Raw genomic sequence first — 5,067 nt, 5'->3', positions numbered from 1 at the left:
ATGTACTACAGTGAAAGTATGAGGAAATGACATCAATGATGCAATCTGTCACCAGCTGCTTTCACACACTGATCTGCTTTTGGTGCGTTCTGCAGTTCAAAAAAGCGGAAGAAAACTGCATCCCTTTAAATCCTATGTACAGTGAAGGAAATAAGTATTTGATCTCCTGCTGAGTTTGAATGTTTGCCCACTCACAAAGAAATGATCAGTCTAAAAATCGAATGCTAGGTGTATTGTAACACTGAGAGACAGAATAGCAACAAAAAAGTCTAAAGAAATGCATGTCTAACAAATGATGCACTGATTTGCATGTTCATGAGGGAAATAAGTATTTGATCCCCTATCATTCAGCAAGATTTCTGGCTACCAGGTATCTTTCATACAGGTAACAAGCTGAGATTAGAAGCAGTCTCTTAAAGGGAGTGCTGCTAATCTCATTTTGTTACCTGTATAAAAGACACCTGTCCACAGGAGCAATCAAACAATCAGATTCCAAACTCTCCACCATGGCAAAGACCAAAGAGCTGTCCAAGGATGTCAGGGACAAGATTGTAGACCTAAACAAGGCTGGACTGGGCTACCAAACTATTGCCAAGCAGCTTGGTGAGAAGGTGACAACAGTTGGTGCAATCATTCGCAAACGGAAGAAACACAAAACAACTCTCAGTCTCCCTAGGTCGGGTGCACCATGCAAGATCTCACCTTGTGGAGTGTCAATGATCATGAGAACGGTGAGGAATCATCCCAGAACTACACGTGAGGATCTTGTCAATGATCTCCAGGCAGCTGGGATCACAGTCACCAAGAAAACAATTGGTAACACACTACGCCGACAAGGATTGAAATCCTGCAGTGCCCGCAAGGTCCCTCTGCTCGAGAAAGCACATGTCCAGGCCCGTCTGAAGTTTGCCACTGAACATCTGAATGATGCAGAGGAGGACTGGTTTAATGTGTTGTGGTCAGATGAGACCAAAATCAAGCTCTTTGGCATCAACTCAACTCGCTGTGTTTCGAGGAGGAGGAATGCTGCCTATGACTCCAAGAACACCATCCCAACTGTCAAACATGGTGGTGGAAACATTCTGCTTTGGGGGCATTTTTCTGCTAAGGGGACAGGACAGCTGCACCACATCAAAGGGACAATGGACAGGGCAATGTACCGTCAAATCTTGGGCGAGAACCTTCTTCCCTCAGCCAGGGCATTGAAAATGGGTCGTGGATGGGTGTTCCAGCATGACAATGACCCAAAACACACGGCCAAGGCAACAAAGGCGTGGCTCAAGAAGAAGCACATTAAGGTTCTGGAGTGGCCTAGCCAGTCTCCAGACTTTAATCTGATTGAAAGTCTGTGGAGGGAGCTGAAAGTTTGAGTTGTCAAATGTCAGCCACCAAACCTTAAAGACTTGGAGAGGATCTGCCAAGAGTAGTGGGCCAAAATCCCTCCTGAGATGTGTGCAAACCTGGTGGCCAACTACAGGAAACGTCTGACCTCTGTGATTGCCAACAAGGGATTTGCCACCAAGTACTAAGTCATGTTTTGTGAAGGGAATCAAATACTTATTTCCCTCATGAACATGCAAATCAGTGCATCATTTGTTAGACATGCATTTCTTTAGAATTTTTTGTTGCTATTCTGTCTCAGTGTTACAATACACCTACCATTCGATTTTTAGACTGATCATTTCTTTGTGAGTGGGCAAACATTCAAAATCAGCAGGGCATCAAATACTTATTTCCTTCACTGTAGCTCCTCATACTGCTTTGTTGCGCTTCAGTTGCGGTTAAAAAAAAATCTTGCTTGTTTCATTTGTGGTGCATGTTTGGTAAAAGAAAAACACACCAAAGACGCATCCTTCCATTAAAATGAATGAAAAATGCAGTGAACCTGTGGGCAGTGGCGTCCCTAGGGTGGTGCCACACCAGGTGACACCATCACAGGGGGTGCAGGAGCAGGATGCCAACAAAGCTTCTGGGCTCTGTCAAGGTCCTGGCCAGTTATTGGGGTGATCCCTGATTCCCGACATAGTGACAGCTGCCCCCAGTGTAGTGGTAAAATGAGTATCCCGTGAAGATATGTATCCCCTGAAGCAACTGCGCATGTCCCGGTTTCAGGCCGAAGAAGTCGATCTCCGACTTTAGCACAGAGCTGCCACAGTTAATCCCCTTCCAGGCTGCAAACCGCTGAAGCTGATCCCGCAGATCACTATGAGTTGCAAGATCAGTTAGCCCCGTATAGGTTCAGAGATCGGCTTCTTCGGCCTGAAACTGACACATGCGCAGTTGCTTCAGGGGATGCATATCTTCACGGGATACTCATTTTACCGCTACACCGGCACCGCTCCTTGCTCTCTGGAGGGGTGACACCACGTGTTACCTCACCGGGTGACACCAACTCTAGGGACGGCTCTGCCTGTGGGAAGTTCTCAAGCCCAGGTTCACAGAATTGCATGACAAGGAAAATCACATTAGCCCTGGTTCACACTGGAACGTTTTCAAGGGAAGTAGCGCAACTTCAGAGCTACAGGTCAGTGAGATTTCATGTGCGACTTGCCTGACATACCTTCATGTGCGACTTGCCTGACATACCTTCATGTGCGACTTCATGCACAGATGTCTATACAAGTTGCACATGAAATCACAAAAAATAGTGCAGGAACCTTTATCCAAATCGGTGCAGCACTGTCGGAGTCCAATTTGAACGGTTCCATAAGCACAAATAGGGTGTGACTTGCAATGCAATTTGGAACTGTCAAATTGAATGACAAGTCGCACCAGTGTGAACCAGGGCTCATATTCAGTGGTTCCCTTATAATCAACTCAGCACAGTGTGATTTTGAAACAGGTTCCTGCTGGACTTCAGTGCTGTTTCAGTCCCTAGACTTCAATGTTATCTCACAGAATTTGCATCAGCATAGATGAGAAACATTCCTATAGGACTTTGATGGCTTCAGTGTTGTTTTTTTTTAGCCATCACCTCTCCTCCCTGGTCATCTTTCATCCATGGATTTTAAAACAGCTGCGATTTTGGACCCTTTCTTCGATTGATCGATTGACCATACTTGATCGATTGACACCTCTTTTGATCAACGGTTCTGTCACAATCGCGGCGTCAGACCCCAGACCTTCTCACCAAACTCATGACTGAAGGGCTAACCGATCTACAACCGTGATGTGACGTACGTAACAATGCCACACCCAGCTGCACCCTGCACAACAATTTTCCAGCTAATGGATACCGATCAATGTGCCAGCAGCCTGAATCGATTGTTACTGGGTCAGGTTAATTACGCAATTAACCCTTCACACTGCCACCACCTCCTTTTCAATCAGAGAAAGAGGAAACTCGGCATTCAGCTATACCACTATACTGGTTGATATAATCGTCTGTATAAAACGGTCCGCAGGTCGGTTATACAGAGGTTCAAACAAACACAGTAGCGTTCTCTTTAAAGGCAGGGATTCGTAAATTGCAATTAAGAGCTATAGAAACAGTTCAACACTTTCAGAAAGAAAGATTTATTACTAAGAGGTCAAACGGATGCAATAAAAATATTTACAGAAAAAGATGTAACTAAGATATATATATATATAAATATACAGAGACTAGCAGCACAGCAAAGAGATATCAGGGAGAGGTTAAAGGGTTAAGATACTTGCCATTAAGCCTTGGATGTAAGCAGATCACGTTTCTGAGCAGAAGGGCTTTGATCTCCCTATGTTACGATGGAAAAAATGGGAGATGTCTTCAACTCCCCTTTCTTAGGCCTGACAGCCTCTTTTGTGTTCCCCAGCAGGGGGTGGTTCTGAAGTCAAGGACCAATCCCCTGTTTAGGGAATAATCGTCAGGCGGAGCACTAAACTGGAGCCAACATCTTTCATAACTCATATTCTGGTCCAGAACCTTCCATCTGCACCAGGGACCTCCCTCCCGTGGGTAGAATATTATGCAGACAATTGACCAGATATGAATTATGAAGATGTATGCTAAACGGTTCGTGAGATCTATTCCTCTGCTTTCCCATGCGCCCGAGACAAGGCGAGTGACCCATCAAACTGTTCGCCTGCTCATCGTCCATCTGATGATATGTCCGGCTTTTATGTTTGTCTCTCATATTCCAAGATATGAGACATAGGGGGAAAATGGATCTTTTAAAAATGTTATCTGGTGTGTGCTTCTTGGGAATGCCTTGAACTCCTGGGAAGGCTCCGTTATCTTTTTACGAGGTATGAAATTACACAGGTTCTTTGGACAGTGAGACTCCAACTCTCTTGGGGCCTTTACAGCTCCTATGACCCTCCTGTGACCTTCCTAACTCACACACATACTGGCCACATGTCGCTGGGACTCTCAGGAAGGGAGGGGGGAAAGATGAGGGGAGAAAATGGAGATGCCTAACAAAATGGTTGAACCGCGTCCATCTCTGATGCGCACGTTTGCGGCAGGTTCGATTGAAGGAAGGAAAGAACGATCGATCAAAGGAAGGATCAAAACTGCTTCAGTGTGAACCTAGGTTTTAGGCAGCAAGGATGAAGGAGGAGTGGGTTAAAAAAACAACTGATCCATCCATCCATTTTTTATTTTGCATTCTAGTCTCATATTGTTACTAAAGTTCCCAAAATTCTTCTACGATAGAAAGAGAATTCGGAAGTGATGTAATATATTTGTATTGTATTTTCGGACTAAATCTGTTCTGACTAACCACTTGCCCTCCTGAGGATTTACCTCCCTTCCTGATCAGGCCATTTCTTGCATTATGGTGCTGCTTTACTTTAACTGACAATTGCGTGGTCATGCAACGCTGCACCCAAATTAAATTTATGTCCTTTTTTTCCCACAAGTTTCAGTGGTATTTGATCGCCTGTGCGTTTTTTTTTTTTGCGCTATAAACAAAAAAAGACCGTAAATTTTGAGAAAAAAACAATATTTTTGTCTTTTTGCTATTAAACATGTGCAATAAAAAAAAAATTTAAAAATCAAATTTTGTCATAATTTTAGGGCAAAATATATTCTGCTACATGTCTTTGCTACAAAAAATTCCAATACGTGTAAATTAATTGGTTTACATG

This window comes from Staurois parvus, unplaced genomic scaffold, assembly GCF_062004578.1.
Source record: "Staurois parvus isolate SC_StPar_1 unplaced genomic scaffold, SC_StPar_1.0 ptg001053l, whole genome shotgun sequence".
Taxonomy (NCBI): domain Eukaryota; kingdom Metazoa; phylum Chordata; class Amphibia; order Anura; family Ranidae; genus Staurois; species Staurois parvus.
The sequence above is the reverse complement of the archived record's forward strand: the minus strand, read 5'-3'. Positions refer to the sequence as shown.